Consider the following 18,996-nt stretch of genomic DNA (forward strand, 5'->3'; position numbering starts at 1 on the left):
AGTTCAACTCAACAAAAACCGACGCAGGAGGAATCCAGAAGTTTAATAAAAAGTATTACAGTAGCCCGTGGAAGTTTCTTTGAAAAATTAAAAAAGTATTGAATTTTAATAATAGGCTTGTCCAACAAATCTCAGAAGGCTAGAGCCGCCTGCTGCCGCTTAAATTACAGTTTCCTAATAATATAGCTTAGAATTTTGTATCCTACTCCGCAGCCCACTAAAATTTACTTTAAAGTAGGAGATTAGTTTGAGAACAAAGGACAAACTATATTAAACTAAATAAACTAAATAATAGTAAAAAATAAACCACTTAATTTTAAGGCATACCATTCATAGCTAAAGAGGAGTCCACTTTAATTTCTCTTACTTCCTTACGAAACTCTTCTGGGATCTTTTCCGAGATATCAAAGCTACTTTCAGAGGAAAAAGATAGTGTCCCAATATTTGGCCGTTCGAGTGCCATTAACACTAATTTTTGCATTCTCGTATTCATAATATTTTGTAAAATTAGTCTCGATGCGAAATAAGCGAAATATAAGCAACGTGTTCACATAAAAGCACTGTTGTCAATTCTCAGGACGCCTAAACATGGGTAAAAAAAAATTGAAATATACAAGTCAGATATACGTCAGTCCGACGATCGCGCCACGGTGGCAAAAACCTTGAACTATGGATGTATATGTCTATACATCTTACCAACTTTTCGGCATCCCAGAAAAAATATATTACTACTAACTGGGTTAAGTTAGAAGGTTCCTACTTATGATGTGTTCTAAAGCTTATTACATACCTTTAGCTATTGGAATATAGATGTCGGCAAAAATTGCGGTGATGTGTTTAAGGCAGGAAAACCATTCTGCGTCCGTATACGGACCCAGAATGCAAATTAACAATGTACGGACGCAGAAAAGATATGTTATATATATATATATATATATATATATATATATATATATATATATATATATATATATATATATATATATATATATATATATATTGTTTATATTTTGTTTTTTCTTAGACCTTCTCTATATTTATGTTTAGCTTTTGGTTCTTGGGTTATAGGTCTTTGTATTAAAAGCGATTAAAATTTTTTTTGTCCATATATTGACGTTTCGGTCTTCTATGACCTTCTTCAGAAAGGGGTACAGTCTAAAATTATGTTATAGTACAGTTCTTTTTTTTTACATATACACAACGGAATTACAAAGAACCTTACCAAAAAGAGACAAACACAAATCTTAAAATTGAAGAGGTAGCATCATATGAAAGTTTATACTTTAAAAGCGTTTGGTTTTGTCATAGTGCCTAGAAATATTATTGTTTTGGTTTTTTCCAACTATGAGAATAAAAAAGTCATACCCTTGATAAAAGATAAAAGTCCAACAAAAAATGATTTGTATACGGCACTCACACACATAATACACACAAATTTAACGAAACAGTTAAAATATATATAAGAGTTTAAAATAATAATAATAATAATAATAATACCGATACGCGAGGTTTGCTCGCGTCGACGTTACTGTAAAAACATCGTACGATGCACGATTGTCTTGGTGCAAGGTTCAGAGGATATACAGAGTGTTTTTGTTAATTTATAATTTTTTTCTTTTATTTATTTTAAATTATTTTTATATATTATAATTTTATATTAATATATCCCTATGTTGTTACTTCCATTGTTGTTTTATTTCAGAATGTTGCAATATAACTTACTGAGATTGTTGGTGTCTGTTTTCGAATTTATAGAGTTCTTATTTTTTTGGATCTCAACCATTTCCAGAATTTCCCTTTTTTTTGTATTATTTTCGGTTTTTAGAATTTTTACTTTCGCAAAGTTGAAAGAATGCTTGGTTTCCGCGCAATGACTCTTCAGGGCAGTCGTATTTTTTTTGTCGTATTTGTGACCATTAATTCTGTTTTTAAGATACTGGCTTGTTTGACCGATGTACACACCCTCACAATCGTTGCAAGGTATCTCGTAAATGACGTGACTCTTCTTTTCGTCCGGTATCTTGTCTTTTAATTTACTGAAAATTTTTTACCAAATTGTATCCTTTGTGAGCAATAGTAATGTTGTGATTCATAAAAATTTTGCTAAAATTTTCGGACATACTGGGTATATAAGGAAGCGAAAGATAATTTTTTTTTTGTTTTTGTTGGGTGTTGCTTTTTTGTTTAGTTTGGTTATAGAATAGGTGTATACGTTTTTTGAAAATGGTGTTAATTAATCGTTCCGGATAGTTATTTAGTTTTAATGCTTGTTTTGCTTTAGTAATCGATTTTTCTCTGAAATCCGGATCAGAGAGTTTAATTGCACGGTCAGCCAAGCCAATAATTACGGATTTTTTTTGCGATATAGGGTGCTGGGAGTTAAAATTAACGTATCTGGAAGACCAGGTCACTTTAGTGTACCACTCGGTTTTAATTCCTTTTTTTAAATTATGAAGGGTTAAATCTAAAAAGTTGATTTTACTTTGGGACTCTATTTCTATTGTAAATTGTAATTTCTGATGGTAGCTGTTGAAGAGTTGAAGAATTTCGTGTTGTTTGTTTTTTGGTATTGCCGTTATGCAATCGTCTACGTATCTGTAGAAAAAAGGTATGTCAAAAAGGGCATTGCTAAGGACCGACTCCTCCAAATCTTCCAGTACAATTTGTGCGATGGCGCTGGAAATTGAAACTCCCATGGCGCATCCGTCGATTTGTTGATAAAAAACTTTGTTGTATGCAAAATAGGTTGATTTTAGTGTTATTTCGACTGCTTCTAAAAAGTCATCGAGCGGAATGTCGGTAAAGGTTTTGATGTTATCCCATTTTTTGATGATTACTTGCTTAGCAATATTTATTGGAATGTTGGTGTATAGAGAAGCAACATCTAATGAAACTAGGATGTAATCGTTGGGTAGAGAAATATTTTTAATTTTGTTTTTGAAATCAAAAGAGTCTTTAATATAGTATCTATTTTTATGTATAACGTTTTGCAAGATGTTCTTTAAAAATTTTGAGAGTTTTTCAAATGGTGATTGGATACATGATACTATTGGTCTTAGAGGGATGGATTCCTTGTGAAGCTTGGGTAATCCATAAATTCTGGGTGGCTGAGAATTAAGAATTTTTAAGCTTTGCGCTGTGCTATGGGAAATGTATAACTTTTTTTCCCAGGAGGACACTAAGTCGTTGTTCTTTCTCTGAAAAATAGCTGTTGGGTCGTTTTTCATTTCTCTGTAGGTGGTATTGTCTTTTAGTAGATCTAGCATTTTTTTGTCATACTGAGCGTCCGTCATAATAACTGTTTTATTTGTTTTATCTGGTATCAAAATTTTGAGTTCTTTATGTTGTTTCAGGAAACGTTCTGTTTTTTTAATTTTAGCGCATAGTTTTGAATTTTGTTTATTTTGATCTGTTTTTTTTGGTTTTTTGTTGAATTTATTTTTGTAATTAGTTATTATATTGCAACATTCCGGATCTCAGAGAAAAATCGATTACTAAAGCAAAACAAGCATTAAAACTAAATAACTATCCGGAACGATTAATTAACACCATTTTCAAAAAACGTATACACCTATTCTATAACCAAACTAAACAAAAAAGCAACACCCAACAAAAACAAAAAAAAAATTATCTTTCGCTTCCTTATATACCCAGTATGTCCGAAAATTTTAGCAAAATTTTTATGAATCACAACATTACTATTGCTCACAAAGGATACAATTTGGTAAAAAACATTTTCAGTAAATTAAAAGACAAGATACCGGACGAAAAGAAGAGTCACGTCATTTACGAGATACCTTGCAACGATTGTGAGGGTGTGTACATCGGTCAAACAAGCCAGTATCTTAAAAACAGAATTAATGGTCACAAATACGACAAAAAAAATACGACTGCCCTGAAGAGTCATTGCGCGGAAACCAAGCATTCTTTCAACTTTGCGAAAGTAAAAATTCTAAAAACCGAAAATAATACAAAAAAAAGGGAAATTCTGGAAATGGTTGAGATCCAAAAAAATAAGAACTCTATAAATTCGAAAACAGACACCAACAATCTCAGTAAGTTATATTGCAACATTCTGAAATAAAACAACAATGGAAGTAACAACATAGGGATATATTAATATAAAATTATAATATATAAAAATAATTTAAAATAAATAAAAGAAAAAAATTATAAATAAACAAAAACACTCTGTATATCCTCTGAACCTTGCACCAAGACAATCGTGCATCGTACGATGTTTTTACAGTAACGTCGACGCGAGCAAACCTCGCGTATCGGTATTATTATTATTATTATTATTTTAAACTCTTATATATATTTTAACTGTTTCGTTAAATTTGTGTGTATTATGTGTGTGAGTGCCGTATACAAATCATTTTTTGTTGGACTTTTATCTTTTATCAAGGGTATGACTTTTTTATTCTCATAGTTGGAAAAAACCAAAACAATAATATTTCTAGGCACTATGACAAAACCAAACGCTTTTAAAGTATAAACTTTCATATGATGCTACCTCTTCAATTTTAAGATTTGTGTTTGTCTCTTTTTGGTAAGGTTCTTTGTAATTCCGTTGTGTATATGTAAAAAAAAAGAACTGTACTATAACATAATTTTAGACTGTACCCCTTTCTGAAGAAGGTCATAGAAGACCGAAACGTCAATATATGGACAAAAAAAATTTTAATCGCTTTTAATACAAAGACCTATAACCCAAGAACCAAAAGCTAAACATAAATATAGAGAAGGTCTAAGAAAAAACAAAATATAAACAATATATATACAGCATGGGTGAAAATATGCTTACCTACGAATACATCTCTAACACTTTCGGCGAGGGAACTACAAGAACCTTGAAATTATACTGCAAATCAGTAACACAACTATGCAAACAGAAGAACAGAAGAATATTCCTCCTTCGGTGCAAAAACGACGGTGTAACCCCCATTTTTCTCAATTTTAAAATGAAACACATCACTTTTAATTGTAAACATCTCGAAAAGAAATTCAGAGAGGGCATCATGGGAAATTTTGTGCTAAATACAATAAATCTTTTAATCACGGACACAACTAAAAATATCTCAAAACTACAAAGGCAAATTGACGGTTTTATAGAAAAGCTCACCACTCTAGTCCCTGCAAACATATCAACAATTTTGATCGACAGACAAACAAAAAAAACCGAATTCTTGTTCCAAAAAATTAAAAACAAAAACATTAAGAAATTCGAACAATTATACAAAAAAAACAAAAATCCAGATATTTGGGTCACCGATTGGGTGGAAAATCTAACAGAGACCGTTATTCCGGAATACGTAAATGAAGTTTTGAGTCTTGGTCCAAATTTTGCTACACCGTTAGAACGAGCCGATCAATTACCAATCGGTGACATAATTGCAGGTATAGAAACTTCCTTAAGCGGTCTTAACACTCAAACTAGGGACGGGGTGCGATCGGAATGTTGCAATATAATAACTAATTACAAAAATAAATTCAACAAAAAACCAAAAAAAACAGATCAAAATAAACAAAATTCAAAACTATGCGCTAAAATTAAAAAAACAGAACGTTTCCTGAAACAACATAAAGAACTCAAAATTTTGATACCAGATAAGATACCAGATAAAACAAATAAAACAGTTATTATGACGGACGCTCAGTATGACAAAAAAATGCTAGATCTACTAAAAGACAATACCACCTACAGAGAAATGAAAAACGACCCAACAGCTATTTTTCAGAGAAAGAACAACGACTTAGTGTCCTCCTGGGAAAAAAAGTTATACATTTCCCATAGCACAGCGCAAAGCTTAAAAATTCTTAATTCTCAGCCACCCAGAATTTATGGATTACCCAAGCTTCACAAGGAATCCATCCCTCTAAGACCAATAGTATCATGTATCCAATCACCATTTGAAAAACTCTCAAAATTTTTAAAGAACATCTTGCAAAACGTTATACATAAAAATAGATACTATATTAAAGACTCTTTTGATTTCAAAAACAAAATTAAAAATATTTCTCTACCCAACGATTACATCCTAGTTTCATTAGATGTTGCTTCTCTATACACCAACATTCCAATAAATATTGCTAAGCAAGTAATCATCAAAAAATGGGATAACATCAAAACCTTTACCGACATTCCGCTCGATGACTTTTTAGAAGCAGTCGAAATAACACTAAAATCAACCTATTTTGCATACAACAAAGTTTTTTATCAACAAATCGACGGATGCGCCATGGGAGTTTCAATTTCCAGCGCCATCGCACAAATTGTACTGGAAGATTTGGAGGAGTCGGTCCTTAGCAATGCCCTTTTTGACATACCTTTTTTCTACAGATACGTAGACGATTGCATAACGGCAATACCAAAAAACAAACAACACGAAATTCTTCAACTCTTCAACAGCTACCATCAGAAATTACAATTTACAATAGAAATAGAGTCCCAAAGTAAAATCAACTTTTTAGATTTAACCCTTCATAATTTAAAAAAAGGAATTAAAACCGAGTGGTACACTAAAGTGACCTGGTCTTCCAGATACGTTAATTTTAACTCCCAGCACCCTATATCGCAAAAAAAATCCGTAATTATTGGCTTGGCTGACCGTGCAATTAAACTCTCTGATCCGGATTTCAGAGAAAAATCGATTACTAAAGCAAAACAAGCATTAAAACTAAATAACTATCCGGAACGATTAATTAACACCATTTTCAAAAAACGTATACACCTATTCTATAACCAAACTAAACAAAAAAGCAACACCCAACAAAAACAAAAAAAAAATTATCTTTCGCTTCCTTATATACCCAGTATGTCCGAAAATTTTAGCAAAATTTTTATGAATCACAACATTACTATTGCTCACAAAGGATACAATTTGGTAAAAAACATTTTCAGTAAATTAAAAGACAAGATACCGGACGAAAAGAAGAGTCACGTCATTTACGAGATACCTTGCAACGATTGTGAGGGTGTGTACATCGGTCAAACAAGCCAGTATCTTAAAAACAGAATTAATGGTCACAAATACGACAAAAAAAATACGACTGCCCTGAAGAGTCATTGCGCGGAAACCAAGCATTCTTTCAACTTTGCGAAAGTAAAAATTCTAAAAACCGAAAATAATACAAAAAAAAGGGAAATTCTGGAAATGGTTGAGATCCAAAAAAATAAGAACTCTATAAATTCGAAAACAGACACCAACAATCTCAGTAAGTTATATTGCAACATTCTGAAATAAAACAACAATGGAAGTAACAACATAGGGATATATTAATATAAAATTATAATATATAAAAATAATTTAAAATAAATAAAAGAAAAAAATTATAAATTAACAAAAACACTCCGTATATCCTCTGAACCTTGCACCAAGACAATCGTGCATCGTACGATGTTTTTACAGTAACGTCGACGCGAGCAAACCTCGCGTATCGGTATTATTATTATTATTTTAAACTCTTATATATATTTTAACTGTTTCGTTAAATTTGTGTGTATTATGTGTGTGAGTGCCGTATACAAATCATTTTTTGTTGGACTTTTATCTTTTATCAAGGGTATGACTTTTTTATTCTCATAGTTGGAAAAAACCAAAACAATAATATTTCTAGGCACTATGACAAAACCAAACGCTTTTAAAGTATAAACTTTCATATGATGCTACCTCTTCAATTTTAAGATTTGTGTTTGTCTCTTTTTGGTAAGGTTCTTTTTAATTCCGTTGTGTATATGTAAAAAAAAAGAACTGTACTATAACATAATTTTAGACTGTACCCCTTTCTGAAGAAGGTCATAGAAGACCGAAACGTCAATATATGGACAAAAAAAATTTTAATCGCTTTTAATACAAAGACCTATAACCCAAGAACCAAAAGCTAAACATATATATATATATATATATATATATATATATATATATATATATATATATATATATATATATATATATATATATATATATATATATATATATATATATATATATATATATATATATATATATATATATATATATATATGATGACACTATATTCCGGGATATCATCCGTTCGCTCGTTGAACTCCGACTGGAATCCTGCAGACGTTTCGCCAAAATCTCACTTGGCATCTTCAATGCTCGCGCTCCGAAAACACTTCGAACACTGGATTCCAGTCGGATGCAAGATTTGCAGGATTCCAGTCGGATGCAGGATTCCAGTCGGAGTTCAACGAGCGAACGGATGATATCCCGGAATATAGTGTCATCACATTTTTCCATCCGTGAATCAATACGTGAGAATATATATATATATATATATATATATATATATATATATATATATATATATATATATATATATATATATATATATATATATATATATATATCATCCGTTCGCTCGTTGAACTCCGACTGGAATCCTGCAAATCCTGCATCCGACTGGAATCCTGCAGACGTTTCGCCAAAATCTCACTTGGCATCTTCAATGCTCGCGCTCCGAAAACACTTCGAACACTGGAGCGCGAGCATTGAAGATGCCAAGTGAGATTTTGGCGAAACGTCTGCAGGATTCCAGTCGGAGTTCAACGAGCGAACGGATGATATCCCGGAATATAGTGTCATCACATTTTTCCATCCGTGAATCAATACGTGAGAATATATATATATATATATATATATATATATATATATATATATATATATATATATATATATATATATATATTCTCACGTATTGATATATATATATATATATATATATATATATATATATATATATATATATATATATATATATATATATATATATATATGTAAAGGATTGGGGGAAGGTGGTTGTAAATCACCCTCAAAATTTAAACGAGAAAGAGCTGCAAGAAAACGGTAGGACATACAACACCCGAAACGGTTAATCACCCACCTTGATGGTTTCCCGCGTCGTCGTCTGCCCGGCCGGGTCTTCTTAGGGGTATTTTCTGGGGGGTTCGGGGTGGTATTTACCACAACACAGCGCGGGGTTCTCGCGAACCGGTCACAAAAGAGAGCTTGTTTTTTCGTGGTTCGCACTACGGACGCTCACGCAAGTCTGTCTTTTCGCGCGGCTTAACCAAGGTTGGGTATGGTGGGGGTGTTGTATACACAGCGCGAAAATAAATATAAAAAATTATGAAGTTACCGAAAAATGTTATTCAACCCTTAACATTCCGGCCTCCCAAAAATACCCAATTTTTCCCATAAACTTATCCTATACTATATACACGGTTGCCCCTTGAACAGGTTAACAGTTAGGGACAAAAGATAATTTGACCAAAGGTCGATCGAAAATGCCTTTGGCCGTGTGCACTTGCACAACGCGAATTTCCTTGTCGGAACTGGGGTACAAGCGCGTGATGCGGCCCAGAAGTCACTTTAACTGGGGGAGGTTCTCGTCTTTAATTAAAACCAACTGACCAACTTTTGGGGGGTTAGTCGTGGTGTTCCACTTGCGCCGTTGTTGCAGCTGGTGGAGGTATTCCCGATGCCATCTCTCCCAGAAGTGCTGGTGCAACTGCTGCACGAGCTGCCAACGAGTGAGTCTGTTAGTGTTCAGATTAGCTAAAGGGTCGTCGGGAGGGGCAGATAGGGGCTCCAGGGTCAGAAAATGCCCAGTAGTAAGGCTATGCAAATCGTTTGGGTTGGAACTCAAACTACATAATGGGCGGGAATTCAGTATGGATTCCACCTGAGTTAACACTGTCGACATTTCCTCGAAAGTCAGGATTTGAGAGCCTATCACACAAAACAAATGGGTCTTTACCGACTTGACGCCGGCCTCCCAAAAACCTCCAAAGTGAGGACTGGAGCGTGGGTTGAAGTGCCAGCGCACCTCACACTGGTCGGCGGACTGCTGGCATATACATGTCAGTGCAACGCCCGCGGCGAGCGACAAAGCGCCGAAAAGCGGCCAAGAATGCGTCTGAGCTGAGTTCAGAAGTCAATTCCAAATGGATGGCTTTGGTAGCCATGCAAACGAATAGGCAAATGTAAGCCTTCTGAGTCTTAGCGCCGCGCCTTCGCGCAAGGGTAATGGAAATTGGACCGGCAAAATCGACACCGGTATGCGCGAATGGCTTGAATTGCGATACACCAACGGGGGGTAAATCAGCCATGAATGGCTGTACACAAGAAGGTTGGACACGGAAGCATCGGTAACACTGCGATAGGGTGTGACGAATTGCTCTGCGGGCGGACAAAATCCAGAATTGTTGTGAAATCTGGTACAACAACGATTGGGGGCCCGGGTGGCAATTTTCCTTATGGAACTTTTCGATCACGAGTTCGGTAAAGCGATGGTCTCGAGGTAGTAGAAGAGGATGTTTTGCGTCGAAAGACAACGCAGAACCTCGGAGTCTGCCACCGACTCGAATGAGACCGTGCTCGTCGATAAAGGGCGCTAGGGAGCGTAAAGGTTTGGGGCACAGTTTACCGTTTCGAAGACACTTCAGCAAACCGGCGAACACCTCACGTTGGACGTATCCTGTGAGCAACGTGCGGGCGTGGTACGTGTCCGCAAAAGACAAATTATCAAGCGCTCGCTTGGGAATGGGGGTACGACAATTATTTAGAAACCTACAACAATAAGCCAGGATCCTCTCAATTTTTCGTAACGACGAGAAACGGGTTAACAGTTCTCCGAGCGAGTCAACTAAAGGGGTGGACACACAAGTCAACACTGGTTTACGTTCCAGTTCCAGATCGTCTCCGGGGGTGAAGTCGGAGGTGGGCCACTCTTCCACCGGAAGACGCAACCAAAGGGGACCACAGAACCAAGAGGGGTGAATTAATATTTGCTCGGGGAAGAGCCCTCGGGATGCGCAGTCAGCAGGGTTGGATGAACCGGCGACGTGATGCCAGGAACTGGAGGAAACGATGTCCTGAATGAGGGACACGCGATTGGCCACAAAAGTTTTCCATCTGTGGGGGGAGGACTTTATCCAAGACAATGCAATTTTGAAGTCACTCCAGGCGAATACTCTCGTGATAGTCAACTCAGAGGCTATAGTGGATCGGACGAAATCTACGAGTTGGGCGAGCAGCAACGCTGAGCACAACTCCAGACGGGGGATCGACACTCGCTTCAAAGGCGCTACCCGATTCTTTGCACACAGAAGGGTGACAGAGATATGGTCCTCTCTGACGCTTCGCAGATACACGGCTGCACCGTATCCGCGTTCCAAAGCGTCACAAAATCCGTGCGTCTCCACCTGGACGCCACTGCTAGGCAGTACCCGACGAGGGATTGTCAGCCCAGAAAGACTGTCCAGCTGAGACGAAAACGAACTCCAATCTTCGAATATGTCGCGGGGGAGAGGTGCATCCCAATAGACGCCCTGGCACCAAAGCCTCTGTAGGAGAATTTTGGCAGTCAGCACGACCGGGGATAAAAAACCTAGGGGATCGTATATTTGGGCTACTTGCGACAAAATATTCCTTTTTGTGCACGTCCTATCCGCTACTTCGATGCGGTAGGAGAACACATCCCGTAAGGGACACCACTGCAATCCAAACACCTTTAAACTGGGATTGTCGTCTCCGCATAGGGAAACGGGTTGATGATGTGAAGCGGGGAGTGAACTCAATAACTCGGGGGAGTTGCTCGCCCATTTGCGCAACTCGAAACCACCCAATTTTAGCAGCGATACTAATTGATTCCTCAACTCACGGGCTTCCTCCAACGAGTCTGTTCCTCCGATAATGTCGTCGATGTAGGTTTGGCAATCTAGGAGACGGGCTGCTAACGGGTAACGCGCTCCTTCGTCCCTAGCAAGCTGACGCAACATGCGTATAGCCAGGTATGGGCTACAACTTAGTCCATAGACCACCGTTGACAAGACGTACTCTCGCACTGCTTCGCGGGGATCAAAACGCCACAGAATCTGCTGGAAGAGGTGGTCGGCGTCACTCACTAGGATTTGACGATACATCTGACGAATATCGGTGGTGAAAACCACACAGTACAGTCGAAAGATGAGCAAAATGGCTCCAATGTCGGGTTGGAGCTTGGGACCCGTAAATAGAAGATCGTTCAGGGACAGTCCGTTGGAAGTTTTGGCTGAAGCATCAAACACAACACGCAATTTAAGGGGTTCGCTATGTGGCTTCCAGACTGCGTGATGAGGAATGTAGTAACCTTGGGGAGAGGGGGACAGGTCGCTAACGAGTGCCATGTGACTTTGTTCCCAATAATCTCTCAAGAACTCGTGGTAGGCTAATCGCAAAGTTGGGTTATTGGCCAAACAACAACAACTAACAACTGGAATCGCCTAAGGGCTTGAGGATAACATTCACCAAGTGAAGCGTGTTTATCCTTAAAGGGTAAGAATACGACGTATCTACCTGAAGGGGCACGGGAATGGGTAGAGAGAAAGATCTTCTCACACAATTTGTCTTCAGGAGACATAAAGGTCTTTGAAGGGACGGACTCGAGTTCCCAAAATCTCTTCAAAGAAACATCAACAGCAGTACTCACAGTGGTATAAAAACTAAAGAGAGAAGATGGTTCTAAAGAATTCACTTTTCCTAGGACAACCCATCCGAAGATGGTCCGAAAAGCGCATGGGCCACCGTTCTGTCCTTTTCTAAATCCAGGCAAACAAATATCTCCGTAAACCTCTGCCCCTAAAAGCACGTCTATTTCGTTGGGTTCACAGAAGTGGGTATCAGCCAAGGATAGGGACCTGAGACGTTTTAGATTCTGCTTATCAATCACCTGGTAGGGTACCTTATCACAAATAGATGGAATAACTAAAGCCTCTATATGGAGAGCAGGGGATTTTCTTTGGGAGGGGGTCACGCTCAGGGCAACCTTCCCTAACGCAGACGTCAACATTTGGTTGAGGGCTTGAATTGGTGTCGGAGAGAGAGACTTTGGAAGCTCCAATTTCTTCGCAAAGGAATCTGTCACAAAACTGGCTTGACTAGCTGAATCCAGCAGTGCACGACAAGTAACAAGTCTGCCAGATTTATCCGAAACGGACACCAAGCAAATAGCAAAGAGCACGACCTTTTGAGAGGAGAGATTGGTCATCATGGTCACCGGACTAGGGATAGTACCTTCCTGGTTGCCGGGAGCAGGGGAGCTTCATTCAAAGATAAAGAAGGATGTCAATAAAGATCGGAATAAATAATTCTCACTCCACTTAGGTTGTCGTGAAATATAAAATGAAAATACTTAATGGGCCGTGAAAGCGTAAACCAAACTAAATTATTTGTCGTGCTTTAAATATTTGTCTTTTAATTTTTTATTACCTATTGAATATGAATGATACTGAATTGCCTAACTGCGAAATGTACTACTGTATTATGTCGAATAATGTGTGAAAATAGCATTGTTTAAGGTATTGCTTTTAAGATTGTTTATATACATCTTAAGTGTAAATGGGTTTTATTATTAACGGTTTTGGCAATATGCTCACTTCGTACTAATGCCGATAGAGTTCGACATATAAGTATAAGCAAAAAATGTAAAAAGCTTTTACTGGACCTAGGAAGAATTAGCGCTAAATTCGGCAGACGCTTTTGAGCATCTTCTCGAGTGGTACATTTTTTTTGCATTCACTTGCGATTTTCGATTTTCCTGTGGCATTTTTGCTACTTGCATACAAAACCATTAACCTTATAAATTTGTCTACTGTAATACTTACGTTCGTTTAATAATTACTTCATTTAAGTGTTTTTCAGCAATATTTTAGGGCTATAGCCATAATGGATCCAAGAAGACTTACCAGTGCAGTTGCACATGATAGTTTCATCTATACCACAAGAGATACTATTATTATTATCAGAATTTTATTTATGAAGAATTACTTTTACTGCACTTTACAAATTTACGTTTATATAATATCTTTCTGTAACTTCTAATTTAAAATCACTGTTATATGCAACTTTTTATTTTATAGGTATTTAGGGTGTACAGTTCTGGAAACTTCATTGTACAGCTTCAGGCAAGATTACCTCTGCAGAAGAATTGATTATTGCTATTCCTAATCACAAAAATCCAAGAGAAAGCAACAATATTAGAGGAAAGAACTTCAAAATATTACTGAGGTAAGCTTGCTTGCGAGACAGAGGAAATGTAAAGGTAGCTACATAGTTAAACAAGTAGGATAGGAGTAAGGGGCATTTCTCGAAATTGAATATCATTCATTTTGTTTATATTACCTATAAAAGATATACCGGGGGTTATAAATCTTGAATTATGTGGGTTTAATAACACACACTGAAGCGTTTTATTTTAAGAAGGATGTATTAGATATTGGAATTTATAAGAAAACTAACAAAATTCATTCTACACTTGGTCCGCCATTCCACCGCGTTCTTGTCTCTCGTCACCTAGGACAAAAAAGAAGTTATTTCAAAAACAATACATGTAATGCCATCTATGTGACAATAACTGCGTTCTGCACTAATACATTCAACACACACCCTCAATTTAAATGCATCAACAAACTGCAATCAAATGCACTTAAATTGTCCAATAACAATTTCCTTAAGTGTTACTTTTGCTTATCACGATTGATCTAAATTTAACAAATTTTTCCTTTCCTATTTTCGTGAACATATCAGCACAGTTTTCTACTGAAGATACATATTCAAGTAACAAAACCCCTTTTAAATGTAGATCTTTGATGAAATGTAAATGCTAATATTGTCTAAGTTCAAAGTCACTGGTCCACACTTGTTTGTTAAGTCACTTAACACACCTCTCAAATTAGCAAGTCCTGCGGAAATATATTCTGCCTCCATCGATGATAATGCAACACAATTTTGTTTTCGTGAGTGCCATGCAATTGGGTTTTTGCCATGGAAAGGTACAAAACCACTAACACTCTTGCGAGTTAAATGGTCGCCTCCCCAATCAGCGTCACATACATCTGTAAGTTTGTGGTCTGCCTTGGTGAATGTTAGTCCAAGGTCAATAGTGCAACTCAGATAACGAAGAATCCTCTTTGCTGGATTCCATACACACATATTTTGTTTGTCCAAGAATCGAGATAAATATGAAACACTATATGCAATATCTGGTCTAGTTACCAAAGACAGATACATTAAACTACATACCAATCTTCTCTATGGAACACTATCTACCTCTGTCATAGTCATGTCCAAAAAAATTTACTTCCATTGGCGTTGCTACTGGTCGAGTCTCCCCCATGCCAAATTCTTCTAAAAGTCTGGTAATCATTCTCTTTTGGGTAATTTGGATGCCATTGTTGTTCCTCTTCAAGTCCATACCAAGAAATGTCTTAACTTCTGACTTTAACCTTAAACTCCTCGAATAAACTCCTGATGAGTTTCTTCACCTGATCTTCGGGTCCAATAATATGAGCATCATCAACAAATATTGCTAGCGACATATTGCCATTCACATATAAACAATAGTCATATTGGGATCTTCGAAAATTTAAGCTAGTTATAACTTGTTTAAATTTCATGTTCCAACATTTGGGTGCATTTCGTAGTCCATATAAAGCACGTTTTAATTTTAAATACCTAGACTTCGTGTTCCAACCGTCTGGTGCTTTTATGTACACATCATTGTCTAAAATTCCATTGAGAAATGCAGTAGGAACGTCAATTTGGTGCAGTTTCCAAATATTCTGCAAAGATACTGAAATAAGTAGTCTTATTGTAGCCAATCTGCATACCGGCGAGTAACTGAAATTGTCATTTGTACTTGAAAACCTCTTGCAACCAACCTGGCTTTTCTCGTACCATCTTCCTTCACTTTGAATATCCACTTTGTGTCTATAGCTTTGTGACCTTCAGGAAGTTCTGTGGGAATCCATGTTTGAGAATTTTCATGAGCTCGTACTTCCTTTTCTATGACTTCCCTCCAGTCTGCAGTTTTACAAGCTTCTTCATAGCTTTTGGGTTCATCTTCCGCTGATGTAAGTAAACAATATGCACTGTAAATTTCATAGTCACTTAGTGTTTTTGGTCTCGCCAGTCTTCTTCCATGTCTTGTTATTGTCATATTGTTTATTGATAAACATTCATCATGTTCATCACTACTGGAGCTATCAACTCTTTCTTGTAACTCACCATCCCTTTGAAATTGTTCTTCATCCTGAGTGTCATCTATTTTATTTAGTTCTCTCTTTTCTATATCCTCTTCTTGATCAGGTAAGTATACTGTATTTTTTCTTACTTCTGTTGACTTTTCTGTATCTTTCTTCTCATGGCTAATTTTATACTCCATTATACTTTCATCAAATCTTACATCTCTGGATTTTATTGTTTTCTGCTCCTGTGGTAAGCACAATCTGTAACCGCCACCACAATATCCAACCATGACCGCCTTCCTTGCCTTAGCATCTAACTTATTACTCTTTGGTAATATGGTATACCAGGCTCGACAACCAAAAATCCTGAGCTTGCTTAGATCATTTCGTCCATGCTAAATTGTAGAGGGTGTTACTCCCCTAGGTAGAGCTCTAGTTGGAATTCGATTTAATTCATATACCGAACATTTTAAAGCCTCATCCCATAGTGATTTTGGGATACCCGAATCAATTATCTTGGTTCTGACTTTATCCAGTAAAGTTCTAGTCATGCGTTCTGCTTTCCCATTCTCTTGGGGTGTATATGCCATGGTATACTCCAGTGTGATAACCTTTTGTTTACAAAAATTTCTAAAACTACTGGAAAGAAATTCACCTCCATTATCTAGTCTAAATGCTTTAACCTTGACTTGATTTTGTCTTTCAAGATCTCGAACATACTGTACCAGATTTTCACTAGCTTCATCTTTGGTTTTTAAAATTCTGATTGTTAAGAAATGAGAATAATCATCTAATATAGTTTGAAAGTACTTACTACCATCTTTAGTTTGTGGATTGATTAGTCCGCAGACATCACTATGCACTAAGTCTCCTATAGCTGTGGTTACTTCTCTCAAACGGACACCTTGTTGCCTTGCCCTCCATACAACTGCTGCATACCTGGTTAGATTTTGATAAAACCAACTGCACAAATGAGTTACCACCTGCATGCCCTAACCTTCTATGCCATAGGTCCTCCCCTGAAATGTGACTCTGGTGAAGCAACGGTTCTATTATCTTGTTCATTGGTAACACATATAGTCCATTTTTGTTTTCACACTTCAACACAAAATTTCTACCATTTATGGTTGGCCTTCTCCTTGGACTATCTTGTGCCCCCTGCTTTGAGGCTGATAACAAATTGTGCTTCATACCTGGAACAATGAGTGCTTCAACTGACAATTTGACCCCTTGACACTCTGCTTTTAACACTCCCGTCTTGTTGGACCTTAAAATTTCTTCATTGGTTATATGTATTGACACATAATTTGGTAGCTCCTGCACACTATGCATTTTTCCTTCCAATTCCTTTTGTACAAAATGATTGCTTGCTCCTGAGTCCAATACGAAATTCATACCTTCGATATGATTTCCGTGGTTTGCTGCATACAGAATTACGTCTTCTTCGGCTGTGTTGGCTTTCTTATTTCTATCTCCCGATGTTTGTACACTTCCTTTTCCTCTATCCACACGTGGATTACCTCTGAATCCTCTATCTTGCCTGCCTCTAAAGTTCCCTTTTCTTCGTGGACACTGCGCCTGAAAATGTTGGGGACTACCGCACGCAAAACATTTCTTGCCACTTACATTCAAGCCTATTTCGCTGCCTTCATTGCCACAATTAGCTTTTGATTTCATTTTTATTTCCTTGTCCAATAACCTCGTTTTAACAAAATCAAATTTTACATCTGAAATTGTCTCCAAAGCTGTTACAACAGTATCATATTGTACTGGCAGTGACAATAGTAAATGGCAAATTTTATCACTCTCACTTAGGTCTGATCCATGCTCTTTAAGCTCCCTGATAATTGTATCAAATTTTAGGAAATGGTCTTCAAGCCTTTCATTCGCAGTAGTTTTTAGATTTAACAGTTTTCTCCAACAGGATAATATTGTAAAAGAGCTAGACCTTACAAACACATTTTTCAATGCCTCAATTTGCGCCTTTGCACTTTTGCAATCTTTAATAATATCAAAGTGTTTGTCCGACACACCTTGAACTATTATTGACTGTGCTTTAAAATCCTTTTTCTCCCATTCCTCCTTTTCGTTCGAAGTAGCACTTTCTCCTGGTTTATTACCTTGGATAGCCTCCTGGCAGTTTTCCCTTCGAAGCAAAGTTACCAGTCTGAACCGCTGTGTATTCCATCCATAGCTAAAAGTACGAAATTCCAAACTGTTTACAGCTCTATTTTACAATCCTTCGCTTCTGGAATCTGGGCCCATAACCTCTTGAATTATGTGGGTTTAATAACACACATTGAAGCGTTTTATTTTAAGAAGGATGTATTAAATATTGGAATTTATAAGAAAACTAACAAAATTCATTCTACAGTTGGTCCGCCATTCCACCGCGTTCTTGTCTCTCGTCAAGTAGGCCAAAAAGAAGTTATTTCAAAAACAATACATGTAATGCCATCTATGTGACAATAACTACATTCAACAATAAACTGGGGAAATTGGCAAAAACAAGAGATCCAAGTTAGGTTAAACTGAAGCAAAGCTACATTGCAAATCCATTGACCAAAGTACATACATAGCTAATATGACATACTACCTTTACGTTATGTATTTCAGAAAGCCAAAAGGTGCAGTTTATGTTCCTTATAAATTAATTAGAACATCTATGCAAAGATGGAGGCGGGCAACAACGCCAAATGTGCCAGGGAGCCTAGAGGGATTGGCAGAAATTTTACAAACAGGCGAGTGGCCTAGATATTATAATTGTTCAAGTGGGCCTTTTTTTTCAGGTGCTGTGGTGACCAGAGAGGGACAAAGAACAATTGTTTTTGGAAATACCCAATTCGTCAGCAACTTTGGCGATTACCAAATATACCTTTATAGACAGTACTTTCAAAGCAGTTCCGAGAAGACCAGGATTTGCACAGATTCTGACTTTTTTTGCCACATGCATGGATTATGTG

General features: G+C 36.9%; 1 long non-coding RNA gene across 1 annotated transcript in view; it reads left to right on the forward strand.

Moving 5' to 3' along the window:
- The window catches only part of LOC132707906 (uncharacterized), an 89,028-nt gene extending 70,243 nt beyond the window's left edge, over positions 1-18,785 (forward strand). The window contains exons 4-5 of the long non-coding RNA XR_009619787.1: positions 13,928-14,075; positions 18,650-18,785. This is a non-coding gene — a long non-coding RNA (uncharacterized LOC132707906). The remainder of the gene's footprint in view (positions 1-13,927; positions 14,076-18,649) is intronic.
- Positions 18,786-18,996: the final 211 nt, after the last annotated feature.

The sequence above is a fragment of the Cylas formicarius genome, unplaced genomic scaffold, assembly GCF_029955315.1.
Source record: "Cylas formicarius isolate icCylForm1 unplaced genomic scaffold, icCylForm1.1 PGA_scaffold_9__14_contigs__length_23061073, whole genome shotgun sequence".
NCBI classification, from domain to species: domain Eukaryota; kingdom Metazoa; phylum Arthropoda; class Insecta; order Coleoptera; family Brentidae; genus Cylas; species Cylas formicarius.